This window comes from Zonotrichia leucophrys, chromosome 1A (assembly GCF_028769735.1).
Source record: "Zonotrichia leucophrys gambelii isolate GWCS_2022_RI chromosome 1A, RI_Zleu_2.0, whole genome shotgun sequence".
In the NCBI taxonomy this organism is placed as follows: Eukaryota; Metazoa; Chordata; class Aves; order Passeriformes; family Passerellidae; genus Zonotrichia; species Zonotrichia leucophrys.
Window position 1 is genome coordinate 65,925,847 of NC_088170.1, and position 25,197 is coordinate 65,951,043.

Consider the following 25,197-nt stretch of genomic DNA (forward strand, 5'->3'; position numbering starts at 1 on the left):
TGCAAGAACAAAGAAGTGGTTAAAAGACAGAAAACAGCGTGGAATAAATGGTGAATCCATTTAATATCCAGTGTTAGGGGCCACCAAGGAAGCAGCCTGAAGGCTTTGTGTTGTTGGGATCCTTCTCCTCACCTCAGGACATGGCACCAGGGAGGGGACAGTGATGGTCAAAATGATGGAACAGTGACATTATGAGGGATTACAGAATCAACTGAGAATTTGCAGCCCAGAAAGGAAAACTGAGGGGGGCAGAATAAAGCTGGGAGTGGAGCAGGGAAGGTGTCCCTTGTAAGGCAAGGATGAGGTGACAGCACATGGGGGCAGGCAGCAAGGACACACCTCAAAACACTTCATCCAGCTTCTTTCCATGGGACAGAGCAGCCATTAGCAAGGATTCAGGAAACAGGTAGATAAATACTGGTTATGAAATCCATCCCAGACCACTAAAGGCACCATTGGAGTGTCAGAAAATGCCTGCACACGTCTCATAAAATGCCAGGGGAGTACCCCCTAGGTACTATAATACCTCTAGCAACCATAATACCCCTAGGTATTATAACGGCATTATTTCTAAATGCTGACCTGTACATTCCTCCCTAGACAAGGTCTGCAGGGACAGGGCACTGCATGAGCTGCATTTTTGCTCTGATCCAGTGCAGCTGTTCTTGTGGTCGATCAATGCAGCAGAGCAGCAGCAAACAGCAGCTCATGGGCATAAATGCAAAATGCATGGACAGTGAAGCAATCCTGAGGCAGACAGGAACTTCCTGAGGGTTAAGTCATGGCAAAAAAACAAGGAAAAGTGCATGTAAAATACTGCCTCATTCCAACGACTGCATTTTCACCTAAGCAACCCAGTCATCTAGTAGTACATCAGACATGTAGTAATAAAGACAACCTCTGACTTCAGAGGATTAGCAGAGAATTACCACAAGATGTCCAGGGAAAATGGAGTTTGGAAAGCTGCATCAAAAATACATGGAGGAAAGAGTCTCTGATCTCCAGTGGAATAAACAGAGCTCCTGTCTTCCTTTATCTTTGCTCTAAGTGATGGGCCTTTCATTACCACTGCATAGAGCAGTCATCTCTTCCTTGTGGGATCAGAGCAGCTAGTTAAGCTAAAGTTCACATCCCAAGGTTTAAATGCCATACATCAATCTGCCTTTGCATCCCTGCAGCTAGAATAGCCCAAACCCTCACAATTTCTCATGCACTTACCCTTACAACTCCCCCATGGGATTAGGCAGGCAGTGCTGTCACACATATGAAATACATGGGAATTAGGGCAAGGAAGGTCATAAAGCAGATTAACCCCAGGTCTCCCCAGGCCATCACCCATTGCTGAACTGGGAGAATGTCTTCCCATGCTGCCAGATCACACACAGCCTCTACTCCCTACACCTTCTGTATAACAGGCTGCTGTCCCCACACTTTTATCATCTGTGACAGGACTAAAGCTCAGTTCTTCCCCAGAAAAGAGATCCACTAAAAGGCTGGCATCATTTCCCCCCATCTTGGCCATGAAAATTTAAAATTGCAGGAGTGTTTTTTGCTTTCTACATCACACTCTGCTAAAGCTGCAGCAAACAAACAGAATTATCAACCCAGTGAGTTGAGCAGTGAATTTGTTTATTGAACCCCCATGTCTGGCATTGAACTGATTTTCCCAACTTTAGCAGGGTAAATATCCTTTGGCTGGGTCGCCATCAGAGTCTGTATAAAGCAGCAAACCTTTTCTCTTTGTTGACAGAGCCTCAGAGTGGCACAAGTGAATGTTAGCAGGTGTTCATATTTAACTTGTCTTTGTGGGTTTTTTTAAGCCTGAGATGCATATAGTGATTGAGAATTACTGTTTATTCATTTCTGTGTAATAGGAGAAGCAGCATTTCATCTGCCTCATCCATATTTAATAGCTCCAGGCACAACAACCACGAAAGGTCTATTTTTCTCCCACTAGGGAAAATATTATTATTATTACTACTACCATGACTACATCTATATTCTGAAATTATTCATCCCTGGCTTTCTATATTATTTCCATGTTATCTGTGGGCCAGGTCCTTCCCTTGTACTTATCTGAGTTACTGTGCTGATGAAGCCATACTGATTTATGCTATGCTGAGTCACATCAGCAAAGGACAGAGTCAATTCAAAGCTTTTCAAAGCTTCTTGGCAATAGAAACCAGACTGAATTTTACTGCCATAAGGATGGGAAGGAACCCTTAGAAAGCTACCCATTTGCTTCTCCTGCTTTTACCAGGAATGTTGTTTAGGGAGGTCAACTCCTCTCCCCCAGCTTGAGCTCTGCCATGTCCATTTTCACACTTACCCACCTTGGCATACACACACACACAGGGTGAAAGGTTTTCCATATGCCTAGAGAACACGTCTGCTCCCAAAAATGGCCATTAAACGTGAAGGATGGCACCTCATTTTCCCCCAGCATAGTAGGGCAGCTCAGGGTTTATTCTGACAGCTCCAGCACAGCCCAGGCTGTGCCTTGCCCTGGTTAATCCCAGCTCCAAGACAGGATGCAGCTCCCATAAACCAGAGGCATCCCTCCAAGCATCATCCAATAAATCACAACAGTCCGGACTAATAAATGGTCCAGAGTGCCATTTATCCAGTTAGGCAGACACAGACGAGGTACAACCATGCAAACAGTTCTCTCCCTTCCCAGTGACAGAAAAGGACCTCAATGAGCTCCAAGGGAACCTCTTGTGCCTCAGCTGCCCCTGGACAGCCTCCAGCACACCTAGCAACCATGCAGGGCCAGTTCCAGCCACGGGAGCAGTTTAACTCATGGGGTTTTTCCGGGTATTTGTTCCCTGATAGCATGCCATTAAAATGTTAATCATAAAGCTGCTGAGGAGCCCTTCTCCAGGAGGTCACTTGTCCAAACACAGTGTCAGCAGTCCCTGGCACGTTACCACGAGCTGTTTACCCAATAAGAAACAAATTTCATAGATTCAACCCAGTCACTGCTGAAACTCTCAAGGAGCTGAGATTGGTCCCTGAGGAGCAGCAGCTCTGCCAGGGAGCTGCAAACACAGGGCAGGGATTCACACAGAACAGTTTGCCCTTCCCAGGGCAGGACTGGAGTGCTGCTAGCACAAGGGTGACATTGGAGCAGGCACCAGCAGGATGCCTGATGCACCCAGAATCACCTGTTTAGTCTTAACTCCAATTCAGGAAAGGAAAAAACTCACCCAATATCCCCCACAATTTTTTTTCCAGCCTTATTTGCCTAAAGAAGCTAAAAAATCCCATGTTAAGCATATTCAGAGGCTGAAAGTTATGATGAAAGCAACAGCACTGCAGATCACACACACACACACACATAAAAAAAGACACATCTTTTTTCCTATTACTTGTAATTTGGAGGTAGGACAGGGTTGGGGATGGAACACTCACTATCCCCTTTCCTCTGCATGTGTAGCTCTCATTAGGGCCAATTAGGATGATAATCACATCTGAAAGGTGGCTCCAAGCCAAGCCATGTGACCAAAGCAGAAGTAAACACAACTCCAGAGAGCTTAGGGAGCAGATGGTTTCCTTGCCCAAGTTCTCCAAGCTCCTGTCTGGCTTGGTTTTACCTGTGCAACATCATTTGGGAGAGCATCCCACCTGGGAGGAGGTGAGGTGGCACCATGGGTCTTCAGGGACCCACAAACCTGTAACAGGGCTCAGCATGCAGGAGGAGAGAAATTAATTGCTCTTTCCAGTGTTTTTTCCATCCCTAGCACAAGGCATTACAATTTCTACATTAGGAATCAATATGTGGCTCGGGGTGAAGTTAAAGAGAAAATCCATCTGAGCTCAGTGAAAGCAGAGCCTGCACTCAGCTCTCAAATGCCTTTTCCACCCTCCCTCCCCAGGGTAAAGCACAATTTTAATGGGAAAGTCTGGGTGAGTTTTCTGCACATTTTCTGCCTCTCTGTCACCCCCATCTGTAATATCTGCAGTGCTTTCCCCATCCCAGCTGCCTCCCAGGTGACTCCATGCAATTACATCCCTAATTGTGCCACAGTGGTGCTCTCTGGGATGTTACACCACTGTTTAATTTATAAATGTCAATTTGGAAGCACAATACAATGAGAAATTACCCACATCAGACACAGAGCAGTTCCCACTTATGAATAGGTAAGAAGGCAACAAAAATAATTAAGTACTTAACAAAGAGAGAAGATGAGGGAATGCAGGCATCCCCTTAGTGCAGCCCTTCCAAATTGTACACGTGCTCAATTCTGAGCTGTTTAAATGGAAGGGCAGAGGTAGCCAAGTGCCAGGTTTAATATTGGACATGACATTGCACAGTCTGTGCCTGTTTGGGAACCTATTTCATATTTAAATCTCAATTAAACAGTAGGACTGCCTTGACATTTAAAAATCCAAACAAAACACTTCAAGCGCAGCTCTGCAAAAAGCGTCTGTAAAAACATCTTCTTATTCCACCAACCTGCTCATTCTTTGCGTCCTGAATAACATCTTCAGGATGAGAAAAATAAAAGAAAATAAATAATTAAATTTGGAATGTGTTGATTTTTCCCACCATTCTCTCTGAATAGTCAGTCCAACTAAGCAAGAGCACATTTGGTCCCTCTTGTGTATCATCAGCACAGCACCTGCAGAGATATCTGAGCTAGTTTTGAATTATGAAAAAAAAGGGTTGTGCAGGAGGAAAAATCACCTCATACCAAATCATCAACAATGATGCTTTCAGGCAATCTTGTCCTTTACACAGTTGATCCCAAGTGACATAAAAACATGAGAAGAGGGCAGGTGCCAGGAGCAGGGACTGGGGAAATGGGAAAGGAGGAGCTGCACGGATCATCCTTGGTCCAGGCCATGGACACAAATAAACAGGATTTGCCCATCAGCCATCCCAGTCTGCCACAGGCAAAGTCCCAGCAGGGGCTGCAGCCAGAGCTGGGTGAAGGAGCCTCCTTTCCCTGGGCTGACACTGCTCCTCCTGCATCAGCCCTGGGGCAACACGGGGAGCAACATGAGGAGCACCAGGGAACAGTGCCAGGCACAAGGCAGACTGCTTTAGGTCCCAACATCTCTGACTCCAAGATTATGGATATTACTGTGGCATGGACAACCTTCCACTCCCCCCTAGTTATTTGTTTTATATATTGAAGTAGATATTATTATTATCATCACTATATTTATAATGTATAATTTTGTTGTAAGATTTTCTAAATTATGGTGTTAAATTATATATACTAAATGAATTGTTTAGTGAAATTTTATTATTCATTTTTATTTTTGATATCTTTTTAAAGTTGCTTATTTTATAAATAGATTTTGAGTCATTCGATAAATTTATGTAACACATTTTATTAAAAATTTTACATTTATGTTTGTGGGTTAATACAAGAAAATTTATTGTTTTGTTAAGCTGTATGTTTAATATTTTTGATATTTGTTAAGAAGTTGTTTAATGTAAGGGATGTAGTATTAGAATGTTTATTTAGTGAATATTTTAATTGATTTACCTGTTTTAGTGTTATTGTTGAAGTCACAGGTGCACCCCACACTGCCTGCACGGACCCACCATATTTTCCAGCAGGGGCTTCAAGGGAGCATTGTTTTTTAAGTTAATATTTTAATTGATTTGCCTGTTTTAGCATTATTGTTGAACTCATAGGTGCACCCCACAGTGCCTGCACAGACCCACCATGTTCCAGCAGGGGCTCCAAGGGAGCATTAACAAACAGCCCCACATTTCAGCTTTCCTGCTCTCTGCTTCCCAGTGGCACCACATTAGATTTGCTGGTGGCTCAGCCCAGCTCTGTGTGCCCAGCTCCAGGCCCTCACACCAGCCAGGCTGGGCAACATCCCCTCGAGATGATGCTGCTCAGCCCCAAAAACCTCAGCCTGGGCTTCTCACCCTTTAACTGCACAAGCACAGCCACGAAGCAGCCCCTACTCTGCAGGTTTCCAGCCCTTCTTTTTTTGTGTTTATCTCTAAATGCTCCGTGCAGTGAGCAGCTCTGCAAAGGGTTTGTGCTCCTGCCTGAATGGAGATCCCTCAAGGTGCACTCACCCTGCAAGGGGAGCACTGTGGTGCTTACACACACAGCCACAAAAGATAAACTGAGCAAGAGAGATAAGGTGGGGTCAGTGCTCTCTCTTTTGTCTGCCTACTGTGGAAATTACAGACCCTCAATCTCCTGTCTGTGTGAAGGAGGAGACCCACCACACTGGGTCAGACCAAAGGGCAGCTCTAGCAAAATGCCTCCCAGCTTGTAACAATGCCTGCATGAAAAGCATCAAAAAGGAGAAAATATGGAGATATTCTCAATTCGCTCTCTTGATCTCTCAGGATCAGTGATTCAGAGGTTCCTGGGTGCCAGGGTGCACTGGGATCACTGTGTGCCCACCCAAGCAATGGCCCCTTGCACACAGATGAGACATTTTCTCACACACACGACTTGGCAGGGGTTTCCATGTCCTGCCAGCTCTCAGACAAGCAGCACACTGCAGCTCTGCAGGGAAAAGCCAAAGAAGTGCCTCAGCTGCTGCCAGCTGCATGCCATTGATGTTAATGGACTTGTTCTGCTTTATACCAGCTGATGATCTCCCTCTTTTCCCTTTCTGCCTTCTCAACAGATTTTTCTGGTGCTCAATATATAAAATATCCATCAAAAAGGTGGATCTAGTCCAGCAAGTGCTGTGACAGTGGTTTATGTCTGTTACAGGAAGGTGTCAGAGCACTGCCATAGGGCTGTAACAGAGCACACCAGCCCTGGGACAGCTTTGTGCTAACTCATTACTTAAATATTGGCTTATTCCTTCAAGATGGGGCCTTCTATCCTTTGAAACCCCTTGGGTTGTTCTTATCCCTGCCAATGTCTAACATTATTCCAGGGGAAAAAGTGTGGGACGCTCTACAGCCTTTCATTCCCCCTGAGCACACTGTCAGTCCCACCAGGGACACTGCTTCTCCATCCTGCTTTAAAGAAAGCACCTGCAATTATTCCCAGAAAAAATCAGTCAGCATTATCATTTTAAATCACTGATAATGTCAGCAAGCTCTATTCCAGCCAGGATTTCTACCAACTATGTGACCTCAGTGAAAAGTGAAGGGACTCTCTAAACTTATTCGGAGACATAACTCCAAATTTCTGCCTCCATCAGTTCATTGTTTGTTGAGTTTGTGTTTCCAGGACAAGGCGAGAGATGAGAATTTGACTCTATCTTCTCAGAAGGCTGATTTATTATTTTATGATATTTATATTATAATAAAGAATACTATACTAGAACTATATTCAAGAAAGCGAAGGATACAGACAGAAGGTTTAACAAGAATGAATAATACAAACTTGTGACTGACTCCTCAGAGTCCAACACAGCTGATGGTGATTGGTCATTAAGTTAAAACAATTCACATGTTTGGATAAACAATCTCCAGACCACATTCTAGAGCACCAAACACAGGAGAAGCTGAGGCTTCTCTTCTTTCCAGGAGAAGAAACCTTGGTGAAGGGATTTTTCAGAAAATATGACACTGACAATTACTCAGGATGACTTTAACCCCCATGTGCCTCCTGCCTGCATTTCCAAGTGGGTGCAAACCGTGAGGGTCTCCCCCAAACCCAAGTGCTGATGACACCCCCAGCTGGCAGGAGGATTTCAGCAGCACCATCATCCCCACAGCACCGCATCTCCTCGGCTGAGCCCACTTCAATTCGTCCCAGGTTCTGTTTGTGAGCAAGATGTGCTAAAATGCTTAGTAGAGAGCATGTCCCGCACGGCAGAGAGAGCCACAGAAACACTGCCTGTCACAGAAAAGCAGTTTTCTCATTTCCTCATGACCACCTCCAGTCCCCAGCTCTGATGCAAAACATCAGCAGGAGAGCTATTAAGCATTTAGGGTGGGAAGCTCCAGCATCAACCAAAAATACTTCCATGTTGGCAGGACTTACAGGCTCAGCCAGGATCTGACAGCCCCATAAACCTTCCCTGGAATGTGACACAACAAAAACCAAAAACACAACAAAAAACCAAAGGGTTTTCCCTGAATTAAAGATTCAGAGCAAAGTTCCTACTTCTGGCAGCTGGTGGGTTCAAGTTCCCACACTGATCCATGCTTGGCAAGTAGAGAGAAAAGGCCTTCTTATTTTTCCTCTTTTTGTGTGTGATTAGAGATGGGCCCAGCAGACACAGATTTACTGGTAAAAACCTCCCCTTTGATCAGTTTAGTGAATTATGAGAATCTGCAGTTAAAACCTCTAAGTCCGGTACATCCTAATTAAAGATAATCCTAAAATATAAGGTTTGCATGAAGTTGCGAGCTTTTTCTGGTGCCTGGAAGGGAAAAAGGGGGAGTTTCTTGTTTTGTTACCAATGCTTATCCTGTCATATTTCATACCAACAACTGAGGTCACGTGCTGTTTGCCCTTATTTTATGAAGAAGAAAGTAGAAAGGACACATTTAGAACAGAAAAGAAACCCAAGTAGAACATGGGTCAAATGAACTTTGGTGCCCATTTTTCCCACAGGAAAATTTGCCAAAGAAAAATTAAAGTAAATCCAAGAGGCAAGTACAATGCTCTAGATGATGAATTTTTTTTCCCCAGCTACTTTCAAGGCATAATTTCATCATGCTAAACAAGAAAGAGAGATAATATGACTCTCTTTGCTCCATAAGTCTGTCACTAAAGAAATTTTCAGCTGGTTTATTCATTTTCAGGCTCTCTGCCCTGATCTTTCTTTCTCCCTTTTATTACCTGTGTTGAGGCTGTAGTGCCACTCACTCATTGCTGAGCTGCAAAGTTGACTCACTACAGCTCCTTTTTTATTTCTCACTGATCACATTGAATTATTGAAAAGGGTACTGTCAAGTTGAAAAGGATATATTGTCAAAAATAAAATAAATTTTCTTTCCTGAGCTCCAAATGGCACCTTAAACCATATATTTAAGAACAAAAAAAATTGTAGGGAACTCATTTTCATAACATTAATAACGCCCTTGGTTTTCTTTTTGCACATTTCAGTCCAGACAACCTAAGCTCACCATCAATTTCTAGAGAACTTCACACTCTGCTTCTCCTATACTTGCAGAAATGATATTGCCAAGTGTCTGAAGTTTGTCCTGAGCCTTTGGGTACTTGTGGGCTTTTTTTTGAAAAGTCTGACTTTGTAAAGACATGAGTAATGCTGTGTCTCAGCTCTCATTTTTATTTTGTTTTATTTTGGCATCTGTTAGCCTTCAGGCTTATAGGGAACAGTTTGTCTGCATGGCCCTCATATACCCCAAAGGCTCAAAACCAAGAACCCAACTGAAATTTTTATATAATCTCATTATTTTTAGAGAGATTTTTATGATTCCAGGAAGACTGGATGATTTCTTGGGTTTTAACTCTGAGACTTGGCTTCTCTACAGCTTTAGATTTAGCATCTGAATTTCTTTTATGCTGCAGGTCCTTATAACCAACATGTAAGTACAAAATGTCCAGAGCTCAAAACCTGTTTCTTTTTCCTTCCCTTTTCACTTGGGGACCCTGGCTGATGGCAAACCAGAGCACTGCAGATGATGCTGATGAAATCCCTCTACCCTTCTATCCCTACTGGCCACAACCTTAGTCTAAGTGTGCCCATGACCAAAGCCAGTAGAAACTCATATCATAGAAAAAAATAGGCAACACCCACATTTTTTGAAGGGCTATAATTTCTCAGTTATTAGATTGGTATAAAACGAGCAAAACCACAGTGCTGGTACTCAGTTCTTAATCAATATTTGAAGAGTGTGCTGAAATTCTGGCTCTATAGAATAAAGGTGTGAGTTTGTCACAAGCATTGAACACACTGGTGAGAAGAGTTACAAAGATGCTGGGCATTAGCAAAAACAGACATTCATGAAAGCTAACATGAATTGGTCAGGAATCTTTATAAAAACCTCTTACAAAAAACTGTGCAGTTAAAATGCAGAACCTGAGATGAACTGAAACTAAAAAGAACCCAACACCCTCCCCTCCCTGAGTCCACACCTCTTTCTTTGTTAGAAGTTCTTTTAGAATATTATAAAATCCAGCAGTGCACCATTTCTCCAACAAAGACTTTTCCCACAAGACTCCAGGAATAAAAAAAAAAATACAGTTCAATCAACCTACCTCTGGGGCATATTTACACAAAGGTTTTTATTGCCTTTCAACTTGATATATTGTTTTCAATACCAAACTGAAAGGTAAAGGTATTAAAATATACATTGCAGTGCAGTTTATTCCAGAAGAGCTCCATGGTGCATCCTGAGCAATGCCCATGAAGACATCCAATTACTGCTTGTGCCAAACCTGACTCCAGCTGTGTAACCAGGGCTAAAACCTCAGACACGCAGGACAGAAATTCATTTCTTCCTTTTTGCTGCAAACCTGACGCAGGAGAGAAAACTTCAAAAATCGTTTTGTTTACTCTGATTTGAGAAACTTTGGGCCACACTCATTAAATCACTTATGTGAGTTGTGGGTATGAAGATGATTGCAGGTAGAAAATAAATAAACTGCACTGTTTTCAACAGCTGAGGGCTGTGCTTCCCTGGGCCAGGCTACATGTCACATCTTTAGAGAATTATTCAGATACAGTAAAAGCCTTTCAGGATCTTGTTCTACCTACTAATAGTAGGGGCTTTAAAGAGATAAAACTATTCTCTTAAATATTTTGACTTCAAATTTTGATAAAAAAATCAAGTGAGAATTGACTGAGTGAATCAGTGGGAACCTCAGGCCAGCTTTACCATGTTCACCCCCACAAATGGAGACACAGCTCCACCAAGACTATCCCACCAAACACAGCACAGGTTCTGCCACGGCACCTTCAGGGAGCATTGGTCAAACCTGGAGGGCTCACCCAAAACCAGAGCTCAAGCACCTCAGGCCTCCTACAAACACACAGCTTCTCCAGGAGATGCTTAAAACCTCAACAGTACGACAAAAAGGGTGAAGATACAGAGTGAGGTTTCTCCCAGGAGGTGGCTCACAGAGCAAACTGCAAATGTGGCTGTTACTGAACGAAGACAATTAATCCCTGGAATGAACATGATGTGATTGCTGGGTGTTGGAGAGGTCTGCTTCTCTGAATCAGGAGGCAGCAGCCTTCCAGAAAGGCCCCAGAAAGTGCATCTATCCTCTGGGGTGCACAGACTAGACTGGCATGGACAGAATCATCTTCCCCTCAAGAATCCTAAAGGCTGCACAGTCAAAAACTCAATTTAATTTGATTTTTCACCCAGTTGTTATATCTTGTTAATATATATGCTCATATGCATTTGGTCCACTTGATACCATCACTGACTGCAAGTAGATGTTCCTAATCCAGACTTCAGCATAACACAAATTGTACTATTTGTTAAAAAATGCCCTCTCAAGAATGAATGAACACCTCTTCTTGTGCCATCTCCCTCCATAACCCTCCACAGCCTGTTGTCATCTCTCATTATGTCTGGTCCTCTCATTTTAATTGCACCCACTGTAAAATAAGGACCTTCCAAATTGGTTTTTCTGTAGACCAGAATGTGTAGTCACTCACAAATGACAGAGAAAAACATGCAAACATTAAATATTTTTAAAATGAGTAGGCTTCCAAAATAAAATTATTCTTTAGAGAATGACTGGCTACCAACTGGATAAATCCTGTCACTGTTCAAGTTAATAAACAAATTTCTTGACAGGTGTTAGGCAATTTTTAGCAAAGTTACAAGGGTGTCACTATAGCTAATGTTATTAAAAGCTTTGATTAGTTATAAGAACAGACCCTTAGGTCTAAATCAAAGCTGCTCACTGAAGCTGGGGAGATAATTGATGTTCATAATCAGAAAAAGTCTTTAACTCCAAGAGAACTCTACATAAGGGAGAGGATACATACACTAGAAATTAAGGTAATATGCATGACATTTTACATGTTTGTGGTCGATCTTAAGCTGTGACCCCATCTGAGCAGAGATTTTTGTGTATGCTCAGGCTGCAAAGGGATGGCAGCACTGCTGCTCACCCAGGTGACACAGGGCAGCCCTGCCTCATTGCACCTGGGGCATAAATCTCATCTGCTTTAATGCACTCAATCTGCATGAGGAGCTCTGTTTTCTGGGTGCTGTGGCAGCAGAAATAACACAGCACATCACGACAGAAAACAATACCAATGAAGAAATTCATATGAAATAGGCACCTCCTGAACCACAGAGCATTTAGATGAGGCTGATGCTCGCTGCTGTATTTATGAGTGAACATCATTTCTTCCTTTGTTTCTGTGCTTCAAGGAGGTTCTCCAAGGGGTGAAATGCAAATGTTGCAGTCTCATTCCTCACCCTTCCTAGGAACCGCCCTGTGACCATGTTCACAGGGGCCCCAGAATGAGGGAAGAGACGAGGATCTGATTCCTTGTTTCAGAAGGCTTGATTTATTATTTTATGATATATATATTAGATTAAAACTATACTAAAATAATAGAAGAAAGGATTTCATCAGAAGGCCAGCTAAGAATAGAAAAAGAATGATAACAAAGGCTTGTGACTGACCGAGACAGTCCGGACACCTGACTGTGATTGGCCATTAATTAGAAACAACCACATGAGACCAATCCCAGATCCACCTGTTGCATTCCACAGCAGCAGATTATCAATGTTTACATTTTGTTCCTGAGGCCTCTCAGCTTCTCAGGAGGAAAAATCCTAAGGAAAGGATTTTTCATAAAAGCTGTCTGTGACACAGCCCCTGCTGTGAATGGGCACAGTGGCTAAAAACTCAAACCAGCTACGGGGCACACCCTGGCCCAAGGCTGCTGCTCAAAGGGTTTGTCCTTGTTTGTGGGAATCCATAAAGTTAGAGGGTTTTTAGGAAATGGTTAAAAAAGAGTATTTAGGCCTCAGGATGGGGCCCGAAGTTCTGTTACAGTAGAAAAGTTTCCCAAGCAAGCAGAAAAGTTTCCCAAGCAGTAGACGTGACAAATAACAATAGGACTCTGTAGATGTGGCTTTAGGATGGCAACAAGTTTATTTAATGTATATCTTTAGAAGGTTACTGTGAATAGAGCTCTGTTCTTTGTCTTTTATGAACCAGTCTTTGTTTTAACTACTCTTACGTATGTTTTATAAGATTGGATGGAAAGCTTGTCAATATGTCTTGTTTTGGTGTGATTGGTTGAAATCTAAACTGAGATGGTTTTATGTCATTCCGTTTTACCCCACCTTCGGGGACATTTTCCTTTAGGCCAGCATGCTGTTAACATCTAACAATGTTCTGAGGCTGATGTACTAATAAACAAAAAAGGCTGGTCTGAATTTGTCCAGTGTGGTCCATATTGGACTTTTTGCCGCGGCAAGTGGGTTCCTCTCTTAAGACGTGGGTTCCTGAAACCATTGGATCTATAGCTACCCTGGTGCTCCGGCATTGTTGAGCTGCTGACCCATCCTTCCCTGCCACACAGCCTGCACTTTGGAGAAAAAAAAGCAAACCTATCAGCAAACAAACAAACCCATAGGGAAGAACGAGTTACACTGGGTTGTATTCTCAGAAATGTGAGTGCTCCTGTGGAGCTGACAGTCCCTCAAAGATCATTTCCCCAGAGCACAGCCACTGTTACCTTCCTAGGGGGAGAGTATGGAGGGGTTGGACAGCTTGCTTGTAAGCAAAGTTGAGTTAATAGCTGAAGAAATAATAATTGATGATTTTTTAAGTGTGTTTATAGTAAAGAAGAAGACAAGATCGTTAGTATGGAAACAGATCAGAAAAGATACATGAAAGTACAGGGGAGCTGCAAGGCAGGATTCCATTGGAGCTTGGGAAAGGGCAACGGAGCTGGGCAAGGATCTGGAGCACATGTGCTGTGAGGAGCAGCTGAGGAAGCTGGGCTGGTTATCCTGGAGAAAAGGAGGCTCAGGGGTGACCTTATCACTCCTTTCAGTTCCCTGACAGGAGGGCGCAGCCCACTGGGGATCGGACTCTGCTCCCAGGCAATCAACCACAGGGTGAGAGGACACGGCCTCAGCTGTGCCAGGGAAGGTTTAGGTTGGATATGAGCAAGAATTTGTTCATGGAAATCCCAGACCTTGGAACAGGCCGCCCAGGGAGGTGGTGGAGTGACCATCCCTGGAGGTGTCTAAGGAAAGACTCTGGACATGACACTCATGGTCTGGCTGACAAGGTGGTGATCAGACTTGATGGGCTCAGAGGTCATTTCCAACCTAATTGATTCTGTCATTCTGTGATCTAAAGCTCACTGGAAGCTACAACCCATGTGCTGGTCAATTAACTATACAGCCCTACAACAGCTGAGGGATGAATTTGGCCTGAGTTAATTTCATAAGCCATTTTTAGAGTAAATAAGTTTTATTAAATATAATGCAAAAAGCATTCAACCAAAGGCCAATTCAAAATCAGTGTGCTAGCTTATCCTCAATTACATGATTCCCTTCTTCCTGTTAAGAATCATTGCTCTCAAATGCAGAGGGATAAACATGATGTTACAAATATTAATATGTAGTGAGTGATATAATTAGTTACTTCTCAGTAAATGTGAAAAGATCAGGAAAATCACATTGTTCAGTTGGCAGGTGGAAACTACTGCTTCCTTTTACATCTCTGAAAAATTACAGCAGGTAGCACAGCTTCCTAAACCCATTTGCCTTGATTCAAATAGACAGATTAAATAATTAACCAGAATCAGAAATAACATCTAATATGAGCAGAGTAAAGAACTACAGGTGTTCACTGCAGGCTATGTCTGCTCTGATTTTAACATGCCCATGATATCCAAAACCCAAATTCACATGTGAGAGTGCACATAGTGTATCTTGGGGAAATTTTCCAGGACACATATCTGACAGATCAAAGAATCCTCTGTTATTCTTTGCACATTTCTGAAAAATGCTCAGCAAGCCCTCTAGGTCTATCTTTGTTTAGATGAATAAAGAGCTCAATTAACTTCTAAAGCAAATTTTTGAATTCTTTTTGGAATCATTCTTAGTAGACTCAGGTATGTCTTGTATACCAGATCCTCTAACCAAGGCACAAGGTAATATCATCCTCCTGCTCCTATTCTTACTTTTTCCTGCCTTAATTTCAGCAAGGTGTCAGGACCTTGCTGAAATTAAATTGATATCTAAATGATGCTAAATGTAAATTGATATCTTACAACAAGACTGCTGAGGAGACCAGTAATTCATAAGAATTCAAAGCCATATACCAAAAGGCAAAAGGAAAACAATGTATTTAAGTACTTGGTCAAACTGAAATCCAGTTAATGCACTCAGTCTTCATATCCAGTATTACACAACCTTAAAACTGGAAAAAAAAAAAAAAAAGAAAAGCTGCTAGGAGCAGCCACATTTGGAATAAAATTGATTCTGCTGTTCTTCCATCCAGTGTACAGAATCAGTGCAATCAAACAATCAACTGTAAGCCCAGAAAAAATGTAAAGCCATCAGTATAATAAGATGATTTCAGCATATCACTCAAATAACAACTCATCAAATCAGCAGAACACAGAAATATTTGTGCAGGACATTTACCCTCAAAACCCCTTCCCCCCCCCTCCTTTTTTTTGTAAGGCTAGTAAGAGCAATACTCCCAGTAAAAAACACTTCTTGTGTCACATTTAATGGAAGTCTAATTTCAGAGGCCACTCTTCCCTTAAAGTAACTTGAAATACCTGAAATTGAGGCTGTTCCTTAGCCACAAGAGCAGAAAGGCATTTTACAAATTCATTATTTATAACATCTGTGTGTATATATTATATTATATATATGAGTCTATAGCAGCAAGGCTAGTGCTTGCCAAATGTAATCATATTCACATCTCCTCTACTTGATTACAATGAAAAATTTATTGCATCCTACTTCACAGAGGAGTTGCAACTGCCCAGATTTGGCAAAATTACATATACTTTAATAACTGAAACTCAATCACATCCAAATCACAACTGGATAAATATAAAGGAAAAATGTAAACCTCATCAAATAGGATCACTCTCTGCCCATTTGACAATATGCTCAATGCCAACAGGTGGTGAGGCGTTGTCATTATATTACAACAGTTTCATAGTCATTACATTGCAAGGGTTCCATATTGCTAGAGCTTTGTACCTTCTTGATGTTTCTCACAGGCATCTCCTGTGAGTACTGACTCTTCCTTGTCCTCACAGCACCAACGTACTCCAGTTCCCACCAATCCACTCTTTTATAACACTGTTCTTACTGGGTACAGCTGCAGCCTGTTAACATCAGGCCTGCTCCTAATCTTTAATAATTAACCCAGCTGCAACTCTTTAGGGAGTAAGATTACTTTCTATACTACTTTTATTTCCTTATATTGTATCCCCTACAGTGAAGGATGGTAGCATGATTTGTATCTTGGCACGTCCTCTCTTCCAAACCCTAGGAAAGAGCCCAAGTGATGCTCACCCTATGCAGACACCAGCACTGACACAGAGGAAAACCAAATTTTTTCACCCCTGCCTCAGTTCTTGCATCTTAAACATGGGACACCCAACAAAGATTGTGTTGTCTGGAGTCCAGTAGAAGTGGAAACTTGTGCTGGTTTTAGTTGGGGCTGAGTTAATTTTCTTCAGAGTATTGTACATGGGGCTGTGTTTTGGATTTGTCTTAGAAACAGCATTGATTATACTTTATTGCTGGGCAGGGCTTACACAAGGCCAAGGCCTTTTCTGCTCCTCACCCCACCAAGGAGGAGTCTGGGGCTGCACAAGGAGCTGGGAGGGAACACAGCCAGGAGAACTGACCCCAAGTGACCCAAGGGATCTCCCAGACCAAACACAGTAATGTTCACTTCATAAATCTGGGGGAAGAAGGAAGAATAGGGGTCATTTGGAATGATGGTGTTTGTCTTCCCAAATCACTGTTCCATGTGATGGAGGCCTGTTCTCTTGGGGATGGCTGAACACCTGCCCGTGGGAAGCAATGAATGAATTCCTAGTTTTGTTTTGCTTGTGTGTGCAGCTTTTGCTTTACCCATTGAACTGTCTTTAGTTCAACTTGAGAGTTTTCTCAACATTTCTTTTCCAATTTTCCCCTCCATTCCACAGGGGCAAGATGAGCTGCATGGAGCTGGGTTGTCAGTGGAGTTAAACCATGACAGTCCTTTCTCATGCCCAACAGGGGCTCAAAGAGTTCAAGATAACAACAGATTTGATTAAAACATGTGAGATTGAATTTATAGCTGTTACTGCTGATTAGCTATTAATTGGCAGGCTCTCTGTGCTTGCCATGGGGCTTGTTTCCTTCACTGGATATTTGAGTCTGGTGCTCGTTAGTGAGTGCTTTTTGCTTTGCCTGTGTGCTGTCCCACCGTGTGTCATATTATCTCACTCTGCTGTGCCTGGGAACATCCTGATAACAGCAACAGCACTGCAACCAGGCTGGCAGATGGCTTCTGTGCTTCTGTGCAGCTCCACTGGACAGGCTGGAACCCTGAGATCGGGGCTGGGACCCCTGTCCAGTGTGAGCTCCAGTGGGAGCAGCACACCCCAAAGTGTTTGCAGCCAGGATTGTGTCCACAGCAGAGCAGGTTCAGCTCAGTTATGTCCGTGCCATGGCTGTGGCCCATGGGGAGCAGGTGCACCTCAAGGTGACTGTGGCTGTGGGTAAGTCTGCACTACAACAGTTGTCTTAGGTTGCAAGATGTGACTGGGGGTGTGTGTGTGTTCTATTGCCATCTGTTAGAGCTGGGGCAGTTATCTTCTGTTCATTGGGCAGTTTTCTTTATCTCTTCCACAACCAATCCTCCCTCTGGGAGATATCTTCTCTGAATGGGCCATTGAGGGCCACTGCATGGCTGATAAAATTCCATCATGCCACTGGGACATGCTCCGCCCAGGGGGAGGAGCCAAGCATTCCTACCTGGATATAATCTGGGATTTGGCAGCACTGAACCTTCAGAGGAAAACTCCACCCTTGTACAGGAGCACTGCTCCAACAGAACCACAGCTGGCACTGCAGGAGGGCTGCAGCCACCATTTTATGGGACAGCTACCAACAACCTGACACACAGAGTGTCAGGTCCTGTTCTGACTCTGTCAGTGGTTTTTTCTTTGTACTATAGCATTTATATTTTTTATTTTCCTAGTAAAGAACTGTTATTCCTATTCCAGTATCTTTGACTGAGAACGCCTTAAGTTCAAAATTATAATAGTTCAGAGGGAGGATGTTTGCGTTTTCCATTTCAAGAGAAGCTCCTGCCTTCCTTAGCAGACACTTGTCTTTTCAAACCAAGACAAGGTACACCCCTGGGAGAGGCTGTGGCTCATAGATAAGGTTCCACATGGAGCAGATACAGCCTCAGGGACATCAGAGTGTGGATAAGGGCAAGCCAGAGCAGGAGCAAAGGGAAGAGTTCATTACAGTGTCAAACCCTGGCCCAAAGGCACCAGGGTTGGAGGCTGAATGGAAATAATTTTAAATTGTTGTAAGCCATGATTTGAGTAGTTAAATGAATTACTATAGCCTTGGAGAAGCCTTACAAGAAGCAACCTGACCTGAGCTGGCTTTGGTGCTCAAAAGTTTCACACAACAAATCATCTCTCCTGTCCCAAGTGAACACCATTCCAGAGGGAGCCCAAAGTCAGGAACCAAATGAACTCAACAGACATTTGATGGGCATTTTGTACACATTTTATGGGAATTCTATGGATATCCTACAGGGATAGTCCATAGACTAGAGAAATGACACTTGTGTTTTATGGTTAAAGAGATTGAATTGGATAGGGTGGTACCTGAGCATGATGTAAATGGTATGGAATAAGGGATGGGGAATCTGCTGTTCCTCCCCTGGAAGGAGGGGGGAGCCTTGCTCACATGCTCAGCTTTATTTTACCTATGGAACTATCTTGAGCTCAATCCACAAATTTTCCCACTTTTACTCTTTCAAATTGTCTCCCCCATCCTGTTGCAGGGCATGAGAGAATGGCTGCATGGGGATCAGCTGCTAGCAGGATTAAACCACAACAAAACTATTATTACTCTTCACTCACTTCAAGTACTTTCTCCTTCATCATTTATCCAGTTTGGACTGAGTGCTTTTGTTAAAGGGTTGATTATAGGATAATTTGAAACAAGTACATTAATCTCACATTATGCCTAATTGCATTAGCTTTAGATGTGTCCTCTAAGTATGATTTACATTTTGAAAGATGTCTAAGACTCTTTTCTACCATCTCCTTTAATGAGATCCAATCTCTGAGGCCTTTTTCTCTTTCTGACTTCTTCATTCTCTGTGAATTTTCTTTCTCTTGGAGATACTGAATTTCTATGAAACCTCCCTGAGAATCTTTGACACTGACAGTAAGATGACACTAAATCAATAAAACACTAAATAAAATAACCATAATTAATAGTACTTTCATTTCCTATATTTTTTTCCTTAAATCTCAAAGTGTTTTGCAAAAGAGGGCAAATATTTTTACATTTAACTGATGAAAAAAACAGAGGCAGAGATAGACCAAATATCCCATATTAAATCCTAGATATGGTAGGGACAGTGAGTCCCATTAGGAGAGAAGGCAGGTTCCTGCCTGAGATGTTGGGGCTACTCAATAAAAATAGTAATAGACACCAATTTCATCTTTTTAGCCTTTAACTTTCTCAGCACATTATTTCTTTAAGTCATTCAATAACTGTTAATAGGTGACAGACTCATCAAGCCATTGAAATTATGTAACTTCCAAACCTGTGAGATTGAAGTATTGTTCTTCCCACAACCCCATTACTTTCAGTAACTACTTCCAAACCAGCTGCCTATGTGGAAGCAATTGAGAAGTCACTTCAGACAAATAACTCTTCCAAAACACTCCTTCAGAAGTATTAAAGCCAGCAAGGCCTATTGGGTGACCACTTTCTGATCTGTGAGAAACTGTCTGGATTTATCACAGTGTTCAGAGAAATTACCAGATTGGATTCAGAACACATCAGGTCACAAACATTTTCCAGTAAAAGGCCAAAAGGAGAAAACATTCACATGATGGCACAGAAATTCCAAATCTCGACATCACAGGGTACACAGAGGTTCCTTCACACCCTGTGTAGATGGCATGAGTGACAAAGTAGGATTAATATCAGGGAATGTCCCTGGGATCCACAAAAGGAGAAAACATTCACATTATGGCACAGACATTCCAAATCTCAGCATCACTGGGTACACAGAGGTTCCTCCACACCCTGTGCAGATGCAATGAGTGACAAAGGGGGATTAATAACTGGGAATGTCACTGGCATCCACAAAAGGAGAAAAGATTGACATTATTGGCACAGAAATTTCAAATCTCAGCGTCACTGGGTGCACTGAGATTCCTCCACACCCTGTGCAGATGCAATGAGTGACAAAGAGGGATTAACAACAGCGAATGCCACTGGCATCCACAAAAGGAGAAAACATGGACATTATTGGCACAGAAATTTCGAATCTCAACGTCACTGGGTGCACTGAGATTCCTCCACACCCTGTGCAGATGCAATGAGTGACAAAGAGGGATTAATAACTGGGAATGCCAGCAGCATCCACAAAAGGCAACACGACACCGAAGAAGCACAAGGGAGATGCTGACAGCTCCAACAGGAACAGCTCTATTTCACAACCCTTATCTCACTGTAATTAATTTTGAAGCGAGTTATCTTTCCCTGTGACACTTCCGCACATCTCCCAGCTCAGAGAACGCGGCTCCGGAGCCGACCAAAGAAAGATGTAAAATAAACTCTCCCGGGTCAAATTCCTCATGACACGTGGTTTCATTACATAGGAAAGATGCCCTGGTCTGCCTGACTCAAGTTGTTTTAGCTGCTCAACAGTTTTTCTTTCTGGATAGATGCTGCTAATTCAACATAAACCCAAATGTGATCAATTTACACAAAATTTGTAAACAAACTAATAGCAAACTGTACTCACAGAGTGTCCCCCAACCTTGCCTTAACACCAATTTCCTCACAGGTTTTGGCTTCAGTCTGCTTTTGAAATTAGTTTGAGTTAGCTTGTATGATGTTGAAAAATTTGGAAGGAAAATCCAAAGTCCCACTGCAAGTCTTAAACCATGTTCACCATCACTAACCCTATTTTTGCCAATATCCAACAACTTTCTGTTGAGCTGACTGGGTATGTCAGAGTTTCCAGGGCCATGACTCCCATGAGTCACCTGTTGAGCATGAAAATGAGCATTTACCTATTATTTATGTATGCAAAATTACATTTCCTGCCTGTCTCCATGAGGCATGGTATCATCCCTGGCAGCAATTAGACTTTTTCAGGAGCTCCAAAATGTCTTAAGGGCAATAAAGGTCACATTTTATTTATATTTTTTTCTCCTTCTTTAGATTATGTAATAACAACTATTTCAAAGCATGCAATACTGAAAGTCAGTGGAGGGAAGATAAAAACAGGAAGGGAGATAACAGCACAACTCAGAACTCTCACAAGCTGCATGAAATATGCACAAAGCCCTGTGCCACCACAGCCCATCCTCCAAAGCAAGGCCTCATTAAAGATCTGGGAGCACCAAAGTGGACTCACCCCATGGTACCAAATTTCCTCAAAAAAAAAAAAAAAAAAAAATTGGGTGGTTAGTCTAATCCTGGTCTTCCTTTCACACTCATGGACAGACAGAAGCACAGATCAGGGGAAATCAATCAATGAATATTCATGGATTAATGAACACCAACATATATCTGTTAACAATGACAAAAACATGATGAAAACATTAAGAATGTCTGCAGAAACTGAGACAGAGGTGTCTCCTTTTCTTTCCTTTCCTAACAAGCAGCAGCTTGTCCAGGACTGAACAGGTTTACAGGCAGAAAAGCACAATCTAGATACTGAAAAAGTCAAGATCAGTTTCAAGAGCAGCAACTGCAGATACACAGTCTGTATGTGAGCTTCTCTCGGCCATGGATAAGCAAGAAAATTCAGTGTCAGCCTGGCATCTGGTGACCCTTTTTATTTTCTACAGTCCTACAGAGCACAGAAGTGCAAGAATGAACATTCAGCTTCCTCAAATCCTTATCTCAAACAGGCTGTGCTGTGTCAGAATTAGCAGAGCACCCAGGGCAGCCAAGCCCCCAGAAATACCAGGCAAATCCGATACAAGGGACGTAAGGGGCAATGCATTATTTTCTGCAGATTATTGAGCACAGAGGGAAAACCAGGATACTTTTCACCCTCTTTCTCCTATTCCCTTTGAAGAACTATGGACAAGAGAAGAGAATTCATATTTACATCCAGTAAATAAATGAGAAGCCAATGTGTTCTTAGGCAATCTGCAGTACAAAATAGCTTTCCTGGACAACTTTCAGGCCATATCAGTTTGGCAGAACTGTTTGATACACTTGGGACATGTGTTCCAGCTGAAGTGTGCCATGGGACACTGATAATTCACTCTGTCCCCATGTGTAAAACATTCTTCCTACCTCTGACACTCCAATGACATCCCCTCAATGACAGATATTTGTCCAGTTGCCCTGGTTTAAAAAAAGCCTCATCTTTCAACACATCTCTTTGGTAAATACACTGGGAAAACTAAATTATCAACATCAACACTGTTCACTTAGGGAAAAAAAATCCCACCAATAATAACCATGTAAACCTCTGTAAGATAACAATAATTCCAGAAAGAAATCATGATAAGAGATTGGCCAGGAGATTTAAAATTAGTTCTGATTCATATTGTTTTGCTGAGTGTTTTTCTGGACCTACTGGGTGTTTCCCCATCTGAAGACTATAAATAAATAAAGGTACTCTCATGGATCCCTTGGAGATCATAGTATGAAAAGAACTGGATAAGAGCTGTGCTATTGCTTTTTTGCATTGAACTTTCCTGTTTTGCTTGGTCTGAATTATCTTTCATTCACAAGTCATTGTGTGGTGTGACCTGGTGGAGATCACTGAGACTGCTGCAGGATATTGCCCAAAAGCACAATATCAGAGATCAACCTGTAAAAAAAAAGGTAGATTCTAAGGGGATAGAAGTACAACAGAGCTGTACTACATTAACAAAAACCCACTGACTTGTAGCTGAGAAAATCTGCTGGAAATGATCACAGTATTACCAGGAAAGTTATATTCAGTGTGAAATGTTTTCACCCCCCCTTTTAAAAATGAATGAGACTGCATGATCACCTTTTCTTACTGGGAACTGGTGCATGCTCAACACCCAGAAAAAACTCACCTGAAGGTTTAAATCACCATGTTTAGAAGGGAAGGATGGTCTTGTGGTTAGAATACTGAATTCAAGAGACCTGGCCCCAAATCCCATTGGGTTACAGGTCTACCCTTGGTCTGGCACTCAGAGTTCTTTGGGACACAGATTCTCCTTTCACATTTATTTGCAGCAATGGGGTTTAATTTCATGCGGCTCTCCATGCACAACTTTGAGTTAAATTTGCAGGCAGTACACACAAATAAATCTATATGAGCCCTAACACTCTTGAAGAAAATTCCAAACTCCTGTGTTTCCCTCATGTACATCAAAATGCCAAGCACAAATTTCTCTATTTCCGACATCCTTGGAAAGATGAAGAGTAATAGTAAGATATTGAATAATAGGATTCATATTCCTGTTATTAAAAATAATTAAATATAGGGTTCTCCAAGAAGGGAAATGAGTGTAATATGAAATTAATCAGTGAAGCTTCTGAAGTAAATGGATGGGTTATTACAGAACAGCACTATAGCAGGCTTAAGAGTATTTTCCACAAACCTTTATATGAAAAAATTCATAGTTCTTGATAAAATTACATCTTCTCTATATTTTAACAATTTATAAAGAGAAGAAAAGCTAGACTTTTGATAAACATTTCTGAGAAAAAAATCATATTAGTTTTCAATTTCAATTAAAGCCCACCAAAAAAATGAGGTCTATAAAATATTCACATAGTTTTCCATCCTAAAGGGCTTATGCCATGGCAACAAAATTATCCTTCATATAAAGACCAATGAAATCAATAGATTTACAGAAAAACTTGTATTCAGCTTCCTAGAAAGTTTCTGTTTGCCAAAGAAAGCTGATTTCCCTAGATGTTGCTGAACAGCTTCTGCCCTGGGATTGCACTGGTTTTGCTCAACCCAGTGACAGATGCTCATTTCTCTGGCTGACAGTCCTGCCCTTCATGTGGTCCAGCACATTCCCAGCAGCCTCCCCACATCATTTTCCACCCAGGATGCTGCACCCAGGCTGATGAGAAACCAAACTGTGCAGAAACACATCACTGCTAAATTCTCTCCCTTGACGTGGTGGTCAAAGGGGAGGTTCTCCACACAAGACAGATTTTCAGATTGTCTGCAAACATCCAGGTTAGACAAGACCTGAACCTTGCCTTGAGGTGGGTGCTGCCCAAAGAGAGACATCTGCAGATGTGCAGGTGGATACAGGCTGTGTGAGGAGCTCAGGGACCAGCTCTGTGTCTAACCTACAGCACAACAGGGCCAAGCTAGTGACTATAAAGACATTTCAGGAGCATCTGAACCAGCCCTGATCCCACCACTGTGACTCCAGGGTAGCCTGGAAGCTTGCACTGGCTCTGATGATGAGTATCTGGTAGTCAGGTACTGTAAATCCATCCCTGCTCCTGACTGCTCCTTTCAGAAAGCACAAACCTGTCTCCAAAGACACTGGAAGCAATGGGGCTCAAAATGTGCCAGCAGTTGAACTAAGGAAACTCCACTGCACTCCATTAGCCAAATGGACACTTAAAAGGGAGGTTTTTGTCTGAAGTCAAACATTTTTTCAGGTCCCAGCTGCTGGGGGCTGATCCAACTCTTTCTAAACCTATCTGGAGAAATGGGAGTTTCAAAGAGCAGCCCCGGTCAGGAATCAGAGCACAGAGCTCTCCTGGATCCTGGGCAGGTCCCAGCTGCCTCAGCCAGGAACAGCCTCACTCCCAGAGCCCAGACACCCCACATTGCAAGGCAAGTGGAATAAAACATTCATGGTAAAAAGGGAAATAAACTGCGGTGACAGTACATTCCAACAGCTAGCATTGTCTTCTGTTTTCAGTATCAGTTTATAGAAATACAGACTGTACATGGATTTATAGGTGTGTATAATACATGCTGTATTTCAGAATACTCTTTATCAGCATATAAAATATATATATGGGAGAAAAATAAAGTAATTTCAAAAGAATACAGAACCACCTAGATATGTAAAGCTCATAACTTAAGCCCTTGGGACAGGTAGATGGCAAGAGATTTTCCTCAGAGGTGA

At 42.3% G+C, this 25,197-nt stretch overlaps 1 protein-coding gene across 4 annotated transcripts in view; it reads right to left on the bottom strand.

The window, feature by feature from the left end:
- The window catches only part of CAMK1D (calcium/calmodulin dependent protein kinase ID), a 218,390-nt gene that overhangs the window by 138,260 nt on the left and 54,933 nt on the right, over nt 1-25,197 (bottom strand). The window contains exon 1 of one of the 4 annotated variants that reach the window (XM_064703025.1): nt 16,082-16,149. The exons of the other annotated variants lie outside the window; for them this stretch is intronic. The gene's annotated coding sequence lies outside the window, so the exon portion shown is untranslated. Of the gene's footprint in view, nt 1-16,081; nt 16,150-25,197 lie in introns of those variants that run through there. 4 annotated transcript variants of the gene reach the window in all.